The sequence below is a fragment of the Saccopteryx leptura genome, chromosome 4 (genome assembly GCF_036850995.1).
Source record: "Saccopteryx leptura isolate mSacLep1 chromosome 4, mSacLep1_pri_phased_curated, whole genome shotgun sequence".
Classification (NCBI taxonomy): Eukaryota; Metazoa; Chordata; class Mammalia; order Chiroptera; family Emballonuridae; genus Saccopteryx; species Saccopteryx leptura.
The window spans coordinates 211,644,999-211,662,170 of record NC_089506.1 but is presented as its reverse complement, the minus strand read 5'-3'; the positions used below and the strand labels follow the sequence as shown (position 1 = coordinate 211,662,170).

Sequence of the window (17,172 nt, the reverse complement as noted above, 5' to 3'; positions counted from 1 at the left end):
GTAACAATAATATTATCTTAAAGGAATATTATGAGGAATATATGAGATGATGCACATAAAGAGGGAAATGCAAAAGGAAAAAACAGTGCTTTACCTTAGAGAGTCGTCAGGAATACTCAGAACTAACTCAAAGAAAGTGGAGAAAGAGCATAAAGTAGCCCTGGCTGGGTGGCTCAGTGAAGAGAGCATCATCCTGGCCCACCAAGATCATGGGTTTAAGGGCCCGACCTGTGGTGGCGCAGTGGATAAAGTGTTGACCTGGAACACTGAGGTCGCCAGTTCAAAACCCTGGGCTTAACTGGTCAAGGCACATATGGGAGTTGATGCTTCTGCTCCTCCCCCCTGTCTCTCTCCTCTCTCAAATGAATAAATAAATATCTTAAAAAAAAAAAAAAAAAAAGCCTGACCAGGCAGTGGCACAGTGGATAGAGCATCGGACTGGGATGCGGAGGACCCAGGTTCGAGACCCCAAGGTCGCCAGCTGGAGCGCGGGCTCATCTGGCTTGAGCAAAAAGAAAAAAAACAACAACTCACCAGCTTGGACCCAAGGTCACTGGCTTGAGCAAGGGGTTACTTGGTCTGCTGAAGGCCCGCGGTCAAGGCACATATGAGAAAGCAATCAATGAACAACTAAGATGTCCCAACGAAAACTAATGATTGATGCTTCTCATCTCTCCCCGTTCTTGTCTGTCTGTCCCTATCTATCCCTCTCTCTGACTCTGTCTCTGTAGAAAAAAAAAAAAAAAAAGATCGTGTGTTCAATCTCCAGTCAGGGCACATACAAGAAGCAACCAATGAGTGCACAACTAAATAGAACTAAGTGGCACAACAAGTTGATGCTTCTCTCTCAAATCAATGAAAAAAAAATTCAAGGGCATGAAGCAATGCTCTTCTATGTACAAGAGCAAAAATTAAGCAAGAGAGTAGAAGAGGGCAGTGAATGTGAGGACAATAAATAGGTGATGACACACACCTAGAGAAAGAGCGAATTCCATTAATTTAGCTCTATGTTGCCAACAGGATATTCAGAAGTGACAAAAGGTTTTTACAGTTAGTTTTATGAAACAAAAGAAAAACGAAGGTCTATGAAAACTACCTTGGAATATTATAATATAACAGAGTTTAAATAGTCAGAAGAGGATCTAAAACGAGATCTAGAAGAAAAGGTGTTGGGAACTAAAATAGACTAACAGCTAATAAAATGTTATTCATTAAATGAGAACATGGAATGACATCACACAGAAGAGAGTATGTCAGGTTACATTTGAAGCAGGTACAAGAGGAATCACAGACTGTATTCTTTTCCCTAGAGAACTGAGAAATAATAGTTAATTTTAAGATTTTTAATAATTAAGCTAATAGTTTAAAAATCCATACTTAATTTAAGAGTTGGAGATTTAAGTATGGAACACAGACGATGGGAAATAGATTCTAGAAATAAAAGATCAGTAAAAGAGAATTTAAAATCTGAGACTAGGTGGCAGCTAAGTAACTGAAAAATAAAACCAAAAGGGGGAATACATTGAAAACAGCAATAAAGCAATATGATGCTAAGTAAAAGAAGCAGTCACAAAAAGCCACAAACTACTATATGATTCCATTTATAGGAAATGTCCAGAGTAGGCAAATCCATACAGAAAGTAGAATAGTAGTTGCCAGAGGTTTGAGAGGTAGGGAAACGGGGAGCAACTATTCATGGGTACAGGGTTTCTTTTTGGGATAATGAAAATGTTCTAATTAGACTGTGGTTATAGTTGCACAATTCTGTGAATATACTAAAACCCACTAAATTGTATACTTTAGAAGGATGAATTACATTTTTATGTGAATTATATCTCAATCAAGCTGTTTTTTAAAAAAAGGGAAAAAATAAAGCTATGTGAATTTCAACAAGATGCAACAATAGTTCTCAGATTCATAGAAGAAATAAAATAAAACTGATATGAAATACATGACCCTTGGGAATTCAAAGTAAAGGAGTGGGCAGTGGCAGGTAAAAGAAAATTATAAAAAATAAAGGCTTGGAAATAGACAATGTGGTAGAGCTAGGACAGAAAAATATATACATAAGAAATAATGCTAAATAACTGTGAAGAACTAAAAATCCAACATGGCCAGGGTTCAGAAGACTGGGGAAAACGAAACAAAACAAAACAAAAGTTTGACCTTCACAAGGCATCTCCAAGAATCATCATCAAATCTGCAACTCTCACTGTGGCAGTCTAGTCCAAAAGAGCTGGGCTAACGCCCAAGCTGTCTCAGATCACCAAGCCCATTCCCCACGATGGCAAGAGTTCACCGCCCAGCACAGCAAGGCTGCCTGAGTATCGTGCTGCCTCTTGACCTCCACAAAGCAGAGGGCTCAGGCTTCCCTGGCTGTCTTGAACACCACTGTCTCCTTTTCACCCCCAGACATTTATTTGCAAAGGCATCTTCTTCTGCCGCAAGGGCAGTGCCACCCACACTGGCACTTTCTATGAGCACTGCGAGCTAAAAAGAAAGGCAAAGGTCAACCTTACCCTCCCTCACCTGGAAACTTCATATTATGCAAAGCAAAATACATAGTTCACAGAATTCCTGACTGGCTTTTCTTGGAAGTAGCCACCCTAGCATCTTCACCACCTGTTACTTCATGGAAATGTTTACCCCAGCTTCTGGCCTGCTCCCAAATCACATTTCCAGAACAGTCACATGCTTGCTGTGAACTTCACTTTTCAAGTCAACCAATTGTCAACTGAAATGAAGGCATTCTCTCTTTTGATGTTTTGCACACTGGCTGGAGCACTGACTGGAACAGTTTCCCCAAACTGCACTTTCTTGTTCCCATAGAGCACATGGCAGACTTACTCAAGCCAAGTAACTGAGGAACCCAAAACCTCTATTTTCTGATTAAGAAAAAAAACATCTTAGACATCTCCAATTTCTCTAATTTCACTTCAGCAATGGAGATAGTCTATTTTAGACCTTCCTCAGAAAAAATCAAAGTTGTGTTTGTGTGGTGTGCTTTAATAACCTTCAAAATGTTGCTAGGCATTAGATGAGAAGTCAAAGGCTGGGCTACTCTGCCATTCTGGAGGTCACTGGCTGGATGATTAGCTCTCCTATGCTAGCTTCACACCACATGGCATGTGGTGTAATTTATTATTATTTTTTTTGTTCTTGTTTTTTTTTCAAAGTTAGAAGCAGGGAGGCAGTCAGACAGACTTGCACATGTGCCTGACCGGGATCCACCCGGCATGCCCACCAGGGGGCGATGCTCTGCCCATCTAGGGCATTGCTCCGCTGCGGCCAGAGCCATTCTAGCACCTGAGGCAGAGGCCATGGAGCCATCCTCAGCACCCGGACCAACTTGCTTCAGTGGAGCCTTGGCTGTGGGAGGGGAAGAAAGAGATAAAGAGGAAGGAGAGGGGGAAGGCTGAGAAGCAGATGGGTGCTTCTCCTGTGTGCCCTGACCAGGAATCAAGCCAGGGACTTCCACATGCCGGGCCGATGCTCCACCACTGAGCCAACTGGCCAGGACCCATGTGGTGTAATTTATGCCTCAAGAAAATCACAACTATGTTGTAGACCTTCACATAAGCAAAACTGAAAGTAAAACCAAGGCAGTGAATAGTGAGTGCCCATATATAAGAAGAGGACAAGTGAGGGGGGGTCCTGGGGCACATCCACACACAGGGGTGTGACTTGTACGAAAATATGACCTGGAGCTGCAGTCAATAGCCTCTCGCATGAAGGGGGGGGATAAATCTTCAGAAGCTTCCTTGCTTTAGAATGGAAAGTGGGGCTCTGCTATATACCCTAAAACAGTGGTCCCCAACCCCCGGGCCGCAGACCAGTACCGGTCCGTGGGCCATTTGGTACCAGTCCACAGAGAAAGAATAAATAACTTACATTATTTCCGTTTTATTTATGTTTAAGTGTTTATGTTTATTTATGTTTACCCGTCTAAGACTCACTCTTGACGCTTGTCTCGGTCACGTGATACATTTATCCGTCCCACCCTAAAGGCTGGTCCGTGAAAATATTTTCTGACATTAAACTGGTCCATGGCCCGAAAAAGGTTGGGGACCACTGCCCTAAAAGACAGGTGGAAGTGGACAGAAGACCCATGCATTCAGACTCCTCAGGAAGAATGGTTCCAAGCCCTCCAGCAAGCAGGTCCCTGCTCAGTAGAGGTGCTGGCCCCAAAGACAGCAGATGAGTACTTGGAGAAAAGAAGACACAAGCAGCAGCTAACATATGGGAAAGAAACAGAGTGTTATTCTGAACAACACTAGACTACACTAAGAACACAGAAATACATGGTATGAGTATCTAATGTAAAACATGATGACTATAGTTGATAACACTATATTATGTAATTGAAATTTTCTAAGAGAATAGAGCTTAAATATTCTCTCTCACACAGATGTGATGTGAGGTGATGAATGTGAATTCCCTCACTTTTCAAGTCAATCAGTTTTCAACTCACATCAAAGTTTTTTCTTTCGATAGTGTTCTGCATAAGTGTTAAATAGACGAGGCATAAGTGTTAAATAGACGGGGCAATCCTTTCACAAAGTATAGGTATAAGTCATGATGTAAAAAGAAACATACAGAAATACACCAGGGCATTTGTGCTGGGAGTCTTGCAGACTGTGGCGCCATACTCTCAGTAGGACAACGAAGCAGGCAGTGGTGGCAGCGGCACAGCGCTCAGCACACACCCCGCCTTTGCAGCAACAGCCGCTGCCATGGCAGAACCTCCACAGCCACAGCCCCTGCGCTGGTGCAGCCACCATCAGTCTCTGTGATCTTCCCCCCTTCACTGGCACCATGGCAGGTTAGTTGACCGAAGAACAGACTGCTGAATACAAGGAAGCTTCTCCGTTTTACAAAGATGGTTTGCTGGTGTTGGCACCACAACAAAGGAACTTGGCACTGTCATGCGGTCACCAGGTCAGAACCCAACAGAAGCTAAATTGCAGGATGTGTTCAATGAAGTGGATGCTGAGGGTAATGGCATCACTGACTTCCCAGTATTTTTTACTATGATGGCTAGAAAAAGGAAAGATGTAGACAGTGAAGAAGAAATCCACAAAGCATTCCAAGTCATTGACAAGGATGGCAATGGATACATCAGTGCAGCAGAACTATATCATGCCATGAAAAATTTAAGAGAAAAACTAACAGATGAAGAAGTAGATGAAATGATCAGAGAAGCAAATATTGATGGAGATGGAAAAATCAACTATGAAGAATTCATACAGATGATGACTACAGACGAAGACCTACTTTCAACATTCCCTGCCAGAAGTATCAAATTGAGTATTTTAATTACCTCTTAAAAAAGGAAGGAAGGGGCCTGGGCGGTTGGCTCAGTGGTAGAGTGTTGGCCTGGCGTGCAGGAGTCCCGGGTTCGATTCCCGGCCAGGGCACACAGGAGAGGCACCCATCTGCTTTTCCACCCCTCCTCCTCTCCTTCCTCTCTGTTTCTCTCTTCCCCTCCCGCAGCCAGGGCTCCACTGGAGCAAAGTTGGCTCAGGCGCTGAGAATGGCTCCATGGCCTCTGCCTCAGGCACTAGAATGACCCTGGTTGCAACAGAGCATCACCCCCTGGTGGGCGTGCCGGGTGGATCCCAGTTGGGCTCATGCGAGAGTGTGTCTGACTGCCTCCCTGTTTCCAACTTCAAGAAAAAAAATACAAAAAAAAAAAAAAAGGAAGGAAGGAAGGGAGGTAAGGAGAGAGGGAGGGAGGTAAAGAGAGAGGGAGGGAGGGAACAAAGAAAGAGGAAAGAAACAAAGAGAAAAAAAGAAAGAAAGGAGGAAGGAAGGAAGGAAGGAAGGAAGGAAGGAAGGAAGGAAGGAAGGAAGGAAGGAAGGAAGGAAGAAAGGAAGGAAAGAAGGAAGGAAGCTATTTATTCATTCTGTTTCTATACAGCAAAACTGAACGTCAAAAGTACCTCTGGGCCCTGGCCAGTTGGCTCAGTGGTAGAGCATCAACCCAACATGTGGATGTCCTGGGTTTGATTCCCAGTCAGGGCACACAGGAGAAGCAACTGTCTGCTTGTCCATCCTTCCCCCTCTCCCTTTTCTCTGTCTCTCTCTTCTCCTCCCATAGCCATGGCTCAGTTGGAGCAAGTTGACATCAGGAGCTGAGGATAGCTCCGTGGCCTCGCCTCAGGTGCTAAAATAGCTTGGTTGCCGAGCAATGGAGTAATGGCCCCAGATGGGCAGAGCATCACCACATAGGGGGTTTGTTGGGTGAATCCCAGTCAGGGAGCATACAGGAGGAGTCTGTCTCTCTGCCACCCCACTTCTCACTTAAGAAAAAAAAATTTTTAAATGTACCTTCTGTCCACACATACAATCTGCATGTATTGGTTGGTGGTCCTGTCCCCTAAAGATCAAGCTACTCATCAGTTTTACAATATAAATATTTACATTACCTTAATGATAAGAAAGCTTGTAGTGGACTCCTTGCAGTTTCATTTGCTAATGATTAACAGCTGGCCAGTTTTTAATGCATGCAGCTTGACAATTGAGCACATTCAGACATTTGTATTAAAAATGAAAAATGAAAAAAATTCAAAACCTATTCAAATAGATTCTAGTTCAGTTTGTTAGTATAAATTGTCATAGCTGGTTTACTGAAAGCAAACACATTTAGAATTGATTTATCTCAACATGTGTAGGAAAATGGGTGAAGGATAAACTGTCTAGATGTACCCCTACTAGCAAGATGGTTCTCTTGTATTTCCATGTCCCCTTCCGTGTAACATACCCACATGTGTGTGGCATGCCCACATGTGTTGCTTTAGAGCTGTCTGCACTGAACTAGAGTGAAATGGGTGTCAGGCTGTTACCATTCACACAAATTAAAAAAAAATTTACCAAGGGAGAATCTTTGGACTCTGTTTTTAAAACCTTCTGAACCATGACTTGGAGCTGCAGAGAGGTGGGTTATGGCATGGTACTTCAGCACAACCATCACCATTGCTGTTCAGAAATTACAATTTACATACATCCTAAGTTTTAAATGCTAGTCTTTTTATTTTACTTTTTTCCCAATAAAAATACTATTAACTTAAAAAGAAAGAAATACATTAAAATATTAACAGGATAATAGGATTATGAAAAACCACCTTTTAAATAATTTTCCATTGATTTGAGGGGGAAATGAGGAGGGAGAAAGAGTGAGAGAGAGGCATCAACTCCACTTAGTTGTTCCACTGTTAGCAGTGCGCCTATTGGTTGCCTTTCATATGTGCCCTTACCAGGGATCGAACCCATGACCTTGGCACACCAGGATGACACTTTATCCACTGAACCACCCTGCCAGAGCCAAAAACATTCACTTTTTATATTAGAAATTTTTCTCATTCATTTTCATTTTCTATATTAGATATTCTTGTTTACTTTATGTTTAAAATAAGCATGAACTTTTTAATTGATTACAAAATATTTTAGACACAGAAAATATTACTGAAGACTTGTGCTCCCATCTAAGAAATGTCACTGCAGCGTTCGGGTTCCCTGTGGGCCTTCCCTCACTGCAAACCCTTCTCCCCCGCAGAGTGGGTAACTATCCTCAATGCCACTGTCACGGTGCTTCCCCCATACATTGCTTTAGGTTTTCACTACATATTTTATCTAATGCTAAACAATACACTGCATTAATATGCTTTTTAAAATTTACATACATGATGTCACTTGACAAGTATTCTTCTGAAAGTTGCTTTTTTTGTCCAGCAATATGTTTGAGATTAATCTATATTCATCCATATGTGTAATATTAGGTCACTTATTTTCAAACCAATTAAGTTTTCCACAATTATATACCACAACAAAAAAGAAAAACTGAAAGTATTGTTAATTAATACCAACTATGAACTCTGTGTTTTATTAAAAATAAGAAAGAAATAATATAAATAGGGTAAAGATATACTTAACACAAAAAAAACCACTGATTGAAAGAATGTCATAAATATATATATATATTTTTATTCAGTGAGAGGAGGGGAGGCAGAGAGACATACTCTCACATGCGCTCGCCCAGAATCCACCCAACAAGCCCACTAGGGGGCGATATTCTGCCCATTTGGGGTTGTTCCTTTGCTTAGCAACTGAGCTCTTCTTAGCGCCTGAGGCGGAGGCCATGGGCCAACTTGCTCCAATCGAACCATGGCTCCATGGCCTCAGAAACTCTATGGCCTCAGGTGACATAAGTCAGTCAGAGAAAGACAAATGCCAAATGATTTAACTTATATACGGGATCTAAAGAACCAAATACCCTGGCCCCTGGTGATACAGTGGATAGAGCATTGACCTGGAACGCTGAGGTCACAGGTCTAAAACACTGGGCTTGCCTGGTCAAGGCACATAACAAGCTAGCAATGAACAACTAAAGTGAAACAACTATAAGTTGATATTTTTTGCTCTCCTCTATAAAATCAATAAATAAAATTGTTTAAAAAAATAATATAAAGAACAAAATAAAATTAAAACAGATTCATAGACACAGAGTGGACTGATGATTACCAGAGGGGACGGGGGACAGGGGACTGGTGAAAAGGTAAAGGGATTAAGAAATTGGTAGTTACAAAATAGTCACAGGGATGTAAAGTATAGCATAGGGAATATATGTTATATTCAGTAACAATATTGAATATAATAATACTGCAATAATTATGTATGGTGCCAGGTAGGTATTGAAAATATCAGGTAAATACTTGGTAAAGTATGATTGCTTAACCACTATGCTGTACACCTGAAATCAATACAAAATAATATTGAAATTAAACTATAACTAAAAATAAAAGTAAAAAATACAAAAAAGAAATAGATACTCTACCCAACAACATGGTGAATAATCTCAAATAAGAAAACAGGAGAGCTTGGCAAATTAAATATATTTTTTAAAATACTTAAAATGGATTGAAATATTGGTTCAATAATCTAATTCAAACCTATCTTGAATCTTTTTTAACACATAGTATTCCTAAAAAGGTTTTTAACATTAATATTTATAAGATATGCCATATTTTCCACTTTTTAATGCCTGTTAATTTTTACTACATGATACCTAAAAGCAGTTTATAAACTGAACACTGAACTCTCTGATCTTTTACACCCATTAAAAGCAACACATGTAGTTAAACACACACGACTGAACAAATTACCATTTCGTGGGGGGGTTATCTCTGACTCCATGGAGCTTGAATGTTTAACTAGGCCCATAGCCACAATGCTAATAGGACTTGGCACAAACTGATGAAGCCAGGGCAGGAAGGTGTTTTAGGAGCAGTGTTACTGTACTGCCCCTTCTTTTTTTCTAAATTGATTTGAGAGAGAGAGTGAGAGGAAGGGAGAGAGAGAGGGAGGAGAGAGATGAGAAGCATCAACTCATAGTTGCTTCACTTTAGTTGTTCATTAACGCTTCTCATTCGTGCCTTGAGGGGGGGAAGGGGAGCTCCAGGCGAGCCAGTAACTTCAGGCTCAAGCTGGTATACCAGCACTCAAGCCAGCAATCTCAAGGTTCCAAGCTGGGGCCCTCAGCGTTCCAGGTCAACATTCTATCCACTGCACCACCACCCGTTAGGCTGTACTGCCCCTTCTGCTGAGGCCTCAGCCTCGAGGAAATTCAAGAAGCAGGTAAACTCACTCCAGTCACCTCAGCCAACTTCTCTCCTCCTGTCCCTCAAGGATCTCACTGCTTCCAGGATCCCCTCTCTCCTGCCAACTTCCTGTGTGCACTGTGAAACCAAACGAGATGTGGTGCTGAGAGAATCAGGAACCACACTCTGCCCCCAGCCTCTACAAGCTACTGGTGGTCAAGGAATTCACCCCCCACCCCCCCACCCCCGCAGCTGACTAATTTGCATATTGTGCCTTCCTAACATAAAACCGGTGACAACATCTGGTCCCCGACTCACATCCTAGAAATTCCTGTATCACCAACACCCAAGCTTTCTGCAAGGCACTGCATGATGGTGCCGCCATGCCGAAGTGGCAGGGCCCAGCTGCAAGCTCTGCCTGATCTAGGGATCATCATGAATCATGACATTCCTGCTCGTTCTTTTTTGAATTTCTTTAAATCCCCTGAGGACCCATAATAAAATCTCTGGAAACCAGAGGGTGGAGCACAGGTTCTCCATCCAATCAGATCCAATGGCTCCATTTTATTATGTTTTTATTACATACTTAATTTGTAATGTCTTCTTTATAATCATGAGTAAAATTAAATTCATGGACAATATACATATAACCTTTAGTCACTGAGAACATCAAAAAACCTCTAACCATTTCCCAAACATCCTTCGCGTAGCCTTTCATCGAGCTGCCTTAGGGTACACCATGGGGCCTGGCAGAGGCGGGGCAGCGGAGAGCCCTGTACTCTGAGAGCGGCAGGAAGTCCCATAGTCCCCTGCCCATCCTTTTTTCCCTCCCAAGAAAGAAACAATTTCAAGGATATCTGAAAAACTAAAGATTCCACAGTGCTGTATGTGTGTAGCTATGATGTAACTGTATGTATAATATATGAGTATGTGTGTATATAGCTGCAGCAGTTAAAAAAAAGAGATTTCTTAACTTATTCTATTCATTCTTTCAACAGATAATGAGCTCCTGAAATCTGCCAAGTGGAGGGTAGGCCTATTATAAGTGCTAATAATACTTTATATTCGACTATGTCTTACTAACCTTAATATCTACTGTACCTAGATGAAGACCTAACACAAAGGGCACTCAAATATGTCAAGAACCAAATCACAGCTCTGCAGCAGTGGTCCATTTGCAAACAGCATGAACATCAAGAAAGGGCAGGATGAAGCAGTGCAAGTACCGGAACTTCTCTGGAGCCTGAATTACATGGTCAACTTTCCTTATATAATAAGAAACAAGGAGTTATTTCTTCATTGAGTCTATCTAAGCACTAGGTATATGACAGGCTAGACCAGGGGTCCCCAAACTACGGCCCTCGGGCCGCATGCGGCCTCCTGAGGCCATTTATCCGGCCCCCACCGCATTCCGGAAGGGGCACCTCTTTCACTGGTGGTCAGTGAGAGGAGCATAGTTCCCATTGAAATACTGGTCAGTTTGTTGATTTAAATTTACTTGTTCTTTATTTTAAATATTGTATTTGTTCCCGTTTTATTTTTTTACTTTAAAATAAGATATGTGCAGTGTACATAGGGATTTGTTCATAGTTTTTTTTAATAGTTTGGCCCTCCAACGATCTGAGGGACAGTGAACTGGCCCCCTGTGTAAAAAGTTTGAGGACCCCTAGGCTAGACACTAAAACTATGAGCCTGATATTCACCATCCCTGACTCCATGAAACTAGCATAAAGAACTGCACTAGTCACCAGCTGGGAATAAGGACCACAAAGAAAACTAAGTTTCCACAACAGAGAACAGTAGTCACTGGGGGCTAGTTTGGATACAGGAGTCAGGAAAGGCCTCCAAGTAGAAATGGTGTTGAAGTGGAGACCGCAGGGGTGAAAAGGAGCTGATCGTGGTTGTAGGCCTGAGGAGTGGATGGAGGGACTGGTGTGTGTGGAAAAGATCATCATGTCTTCACCTGGCTTAAAGAAGGCCACTGCTTCTGAAGCAAAGTGAGGGATAGGCGTGGCACTTGACATCGAGACCATTCTGAGTCATGTGCTAGGCTTGTGCAAGGCCTCTGCAGAGTTTTGAGTGTGCGAACACACACAATCCTATTTTCTTTTTCTTTTTTTTTTTTTGCATTTTAAGAACTTTTTAATTTGAACTAATTTTAGACAAACAGAAAAGCAGCATATATTGTGCAAGGAATTCTTTTATATTCCTCACCCAATGTGTCCTAATGTTAGGTACTATGTCAAGTACAGAAAAATAATAAAGAATAGGAAATTCACGCCAGCACAGTATTATTAACTTGACTATAGGCTTTATTCAAATTTCACCAAAATTTTGTCTAACTTCAGTTACAGGATGCTATCCAGGATCCCACGTGGCTGGCTGGCTTTTTAGAAAGCCCATTTAGCTGTAGGTGGTGAATGGCTTGGGAGGCTTCAAGAGTAGTAGCAGGGACTCATTCCAAGGCCGTTGCTGTGGTCCAGGCCAAGGGTAACTGTGGCCCAGCCTAGGGTGACAGCAGGATAAAAGCAGACAGATTCAGGATATTATATCCACAATTAGATGTGGGGGTGAAACAAGGGAACAGGCATAACTCCCCAGGTTTTGCCGTCAGTAAACAAATGGCTGATGGTACATGTACAGGGTAAGAAAGACCTGGGGAGGTAAAGGTTTTGGAGGCAAGATGGGAAGCTCAGTTTTGGCCCCTTTGAGTTAAGATGCCTGTGGAAGTCCTAAGTAAAGATGTCCAAGAGGCAGCCACATCATCCCAGTTCGAGAGGAGATGGAGGCTAGAGATGGGATGTCACTACTGCCACCCATGGAGAGGATGACAAGAAGAGAGAGGGCAGGAAATAAGCCTGAGTACCTTCACTGGCAAGAAACAGTAGGGGAGGGCATCCAGCAAAGAAGTCCGAGGACAAGAGGGGTCAGACGACAGTCATGCTAACAGGATGACGACTATGAGTACCATGCCAAGTAGTGATGCACCGGGTGGTGGCAGCACAGGCCAGCCCGAGTGGGCTGACGTGTGAGTGGAGAATTTGAGAAAGCACATGTGGTCAATCCTTTGGAGAAGTCTGGCCATGAAGTATGGCAGAGAAATGGGGTAATGTGGCACCTGGCAGAACTTGTGTGGGACAGAGAGGCTAGAGCATGCTGTGGGCTGACAGAATAATCCAGGAGAGGAGAGGGGTTAAAGATACGGGGAAATGAAGGAAGCTAAAGACGGAAAGTTACTGAAGAAAGAAGAGAGAACTTGTAACTCAAGTGAAGGGACTGGAAATGCCAGAGGAGGTCAAGTTCTGCAAAAACAGACACACCTATTTGTAGAATTTGGGTGAAAGCGGATCCATTTGATTTGGTGGGAGTGAAGGCAGGAATGAAGGACTCTTAAGGTATGGCTGTCAAAGAGAGGGTGGCACAGCAGGTGATGTGGGGTTCAGGCTGGTATAAATGCTCTTGAGGGAGAGTATCTGTAGTCTTCAGGAAGATAGTACCACCAGACAGACAAATTACAGTGGGAGCTAGCTCTTCCACAATAGCACTAAGGCAAAGAAATAGCAAAGGCACAACTACAGCAATCAAATATCTGTTGACTAGCCTGATCGGTGGTAGCAAAGTGAATACAGCATCAACCTGGGATGCTGAGGTCCCAGGTTTGAAACCCTGAGGTCACTGGCTTAAGTGCAGGCTCATCTGGCTTGAGCACAGGGTCATCATCATCATCTCGATGATCCCATGGTCGCTGTCTTGAGCCCAAGGTTGCTGGCTTGAAGTCAAAGGTCACAGGCTTGGACCTGGCCGGTTGGCTCAGTGGTAGAGCATTGGCCTGGCGTGTGGGAGTCCTGGGTTCGATTCCTGGCCAGGGCACACAGGAGAAGTGCCCATCTGCTTCTCCACCCCTCCCCCTCCCCTTCCTCTCTGTCTCTCTCTTCCCCTCCCGCAGCCGAGGCTCCATTGGAGCAAAGATGGCCCGGGCGCTGAGGATGGCTCTGTGGCCTCTGCCTCAGGTGCTAAAATGGCTCTGGATGCAACAGAGCGATGCCCCAGAGGGGCAGAGCATCGCCCCCTGGTGGGCGTGCCGGGTGGATCCTGGTCGGGCGCATGCGGGAGTCTGTCTGACTGCCCCCCCCCCCGTTTCCAGCTTTGGAAAAATGCAAAAAAATAAATAAATAAAATAAATGAACAACTAAAGTGCTGCAACTACAAGTTGATACTTCTCATCTCCCTTCCTGTCTCTCTCTCACTAAAAAAAAATAAATAAATAAAAATAAAAATATGTTGAATAAATATATAAATGAATGGATTAAGAAATGAGTAATGCACCTGACCAGACAGTGGCGCAGTGGATAGAGCGTTGGACTGGGATGCCGAGGACCCAGGTTTGAGACCCTGAGGTCACCAGCTTGCGCGTGGGCTCATCTGGCTTGAGCAAAATAAAAAATGCTCACCAGCTTAGACCCAAGGTCACTGGCTCAAGCAAGGGGTTACTCGGTCTGCTTAAGGCCCGCAGTCAAGGCACATATGAGAAAGCAATCAATGAACAACTAAGGTGTTGCAACAAAAAACTGATGATTGATGCTTCTCATCTCTCTCTGTTCCTGTCTGTCTGTCCCTATCTATCCCTCTCTCTCTCTCTCTCTCTCTCTCTCTCTCTCTGTCCCTGTAAAGAAAAAATAAAAAAAAGAAATGAGTAATGCATCAGTTAATAACAAATTAAAGCCTGTTATGAAGGTAAAGCAAGAGGAGACAGGATAGTAGTGTGATATGCCTGGAGAAGTATATACAGAGAGAACTCTTGTGGTGAACAATAAAACATCTAATAACCCATTTTCTAAAAAGACAAAGGGTATGACTAGATGTTTCTCCAAAGTAGATAACGGCCAACAAAGCACATGAAAAGATATACAACATCCTTAGCTATCAGGGAAACACAAAGCAAAACCACAATCAGATATCACTTCGCACCTACTAAGGTGCTGTAATTAAAAATACAATTAACAAATGTGAGCAGGGATGAAAAGGAATGCAATCCTCATTCACTGCTGGTGGGAATGTGCAGCCACTGTAGACAACACTCTGGCAGTTTCTTCAAAATGTTCAGCACAGTTCCCATATGAGTTACCAATGATTCTACTCCTAGCTATGTATCCAAGAAAAATGAAAACATATGTCCACACAAAAATTCGTACACTGATATTCATAACAGCATTATCCGTAACAACCAAAAAGTAGAAAACTCCAAAGGTCCATCAACTGATGGTCTATCCATACAATAAAATATTATCCAGCTATAAAAACAAATAGTGTTTTTTGAAGGTCTAATTAGATTTATTCAATGATTCACAAATTGGCAGTATTATATCTAGCAAATATAAATGAGCTCTGAGGATCTATACAAAATGAAAGACTTTTATAGGCTGAACAAGGCAGGGCAAGGAAGTTATTCTAGCAAGGAGTAAATTGTTTCAGGCAAGGTCACCTTTCTTGGGAGTAAGGCAGGGGTCTATCAAGCAGATTACTTCACTACTGCTAACCAGGCAATTCCAGTCTGGTTAAGATTACATTCTTGGGAGAGGCTAAAACCACAGTTAGGTTAGGTATTAAGTCTTGGTTTGGTAACATGGGCTTAGCACGAGTTACTCCATTTTGGGCCAGATTTTTTTTTAACAATGGTGTGAGCAATCAGGCATTTAATAAGGAGGTTTTATATGGAAACAAATAATGTTTTGATTCATGCTAAACCATGGATAAAACCTTGAATCCTGTGCTAAGTGAAAAACGCTAGTCACAAAAGATCACACACTGTATAAATTCCATTTCTATGAAACGTCCTGAAGAAAAACAAGCAGGAAGACTTGTTACAAGATTCCAATATTCTTATACTGCTATAGTGGTTAAGACAGTGGAGTACTGCCTGAACAGGCAGTGGCGCAGTGGATAGAGCGTCAGATTGGGATGCAGAGGACCCAGGTTTGAGACGCTGAGGCCGCCAGCTTGAATGCGGGCTCATCTGGTTTGAGCAAAGCTCACCAGCTTGGACACAAGGTCACTGGCTTGAGCAAGGGGTCACTCGGTCTGCTGAGGGCCCATGGTCAAGGCACATATGATAAAGCAATCAATGAACAACTAAGGTGTCCCAACGAAAAACTAATGATTGATGCTTCTCATCTCTCTCCATTCCTGTCTTTCTGTCCTTGTCTATCCCTCTCTCTGACTCTCTCTCTGTCCCTGTAAAAATAAATAAATAAATATAAATAACATAAAATTTCCACGTTTAAAAAAAAAATACAGTGGAGTATTGACATAAAGAAGGTAAGAAAAATAAAGAGGAAAGAGTTCAGAAATAGGCTCACACATATGGACACAATTTATGACCAAAGCAACACTACAGGGCACAGGAGAAAGGACACCTTTTCAAAAACTGTATTCAGCTCAGAGTAGATATCTGATGCTTCTTTTGCAGCCACCTCCAAGGTCCTGGGCTGGTAAATATGTCCAGGAGAAAATATTCAACATCATTAGTTATTTAGAAAATGCAAATTAAAACCACAAGATGTCACTACATAGCTAGCAGTCTGACTAAAATGAAAAATATTGACACTATCAAGTGCTGATAAGGATAAGGAACTGGAATGTTTACATATTGCTGATGGCAATTTAAAATGGTACAAACCGCTCTGGGAAAATCTTCAAGTTACTTCTAAAGCTAAACACACTGACTATATGCCCCAGCCACTCCAATGTTGGGTATTTAGCTGGGAGAACTTAAGTCTTGTGTTCACACAAAATGTCCTACACAAATATTTGCAGCAACCCTATTCATAACTGCCAAAACCTGGAAACAAACTAAATATCCGTCAGAGGGTAAATAGACACACAGTGGTGCATCCACAGGATGGAAGACTGCTCATCATTACAAGGAATGAACTATAGATACACAACAATTATAATGAATCTCTATCCTTCACTTATACTAAGTGAAAGAAACCAGTCTTAAAAGTTTACATACTTCATTATTCCATTTTACTTATTTATTTTTCCTTCATGATTCTATTTTAATGACATGCTCCCAAAGGCAAAACTATAAGAGTAAATAACAGATTAGTTGTTGCCAGGGAGATGGGAGGGAACAGAAGGTAGGCCTATAAAGGGGTCAATAACATGGAAAAGACTTAGGGGTGGGGATGAAGCTCAATCTGTTCTTTATTCTGAGTGTACTGGTGGCTACAAAATCTATACATTTGTTCAAAAATTCATAGAACTATACACCAAAAGAATAAAGTCAATTTACAAATGGTAATTTTCTTTTAAGTGAGAGAAAGGGAAGACAGTGAGACAGATTCCCACATGTACCCCAACCAGATCCACCCGCAAACCCCATCTGGGGCAGCTGCTGGAATCAACTGAACTATCCTCAGGCCTCAGGCTGACACATGACACTAGAACTAATAGAGTCACTGACTTTGAGAGGGGAAGAGAGAGAGAAGGGAGGGGAAGAGTGGGGGGGGAGGGAAGGGAAACAGGGAGGGGAAGAGGGAGGAGAAGAAGGAGGGGAAGAGAAGCAGATGTGTGC

At 42.4% G+C, this 17,172-nt stretch overlaps 1 protein-coding gene and 1 pseudogene across 1 annotated transcript in view; one reads left to right on the top strand and one right to left on the bottom strand.

Annotated features, from left to right (window-relative positions):
- The window catches only part of ADCY9 (adenylate cyclase 9), a 157,125-nt gene that overhangs the window by 51,002 nt on the left and 88,951 nt on the right, over positions 1-17,172 (bottom strand). The gene's annotated exons all lie outside the window — the stretch shown is intronic.
- On the top strand, positions 4,816-5,327 carry LOC136403367 (calmodulin-1-like; annotated as a pseudogene).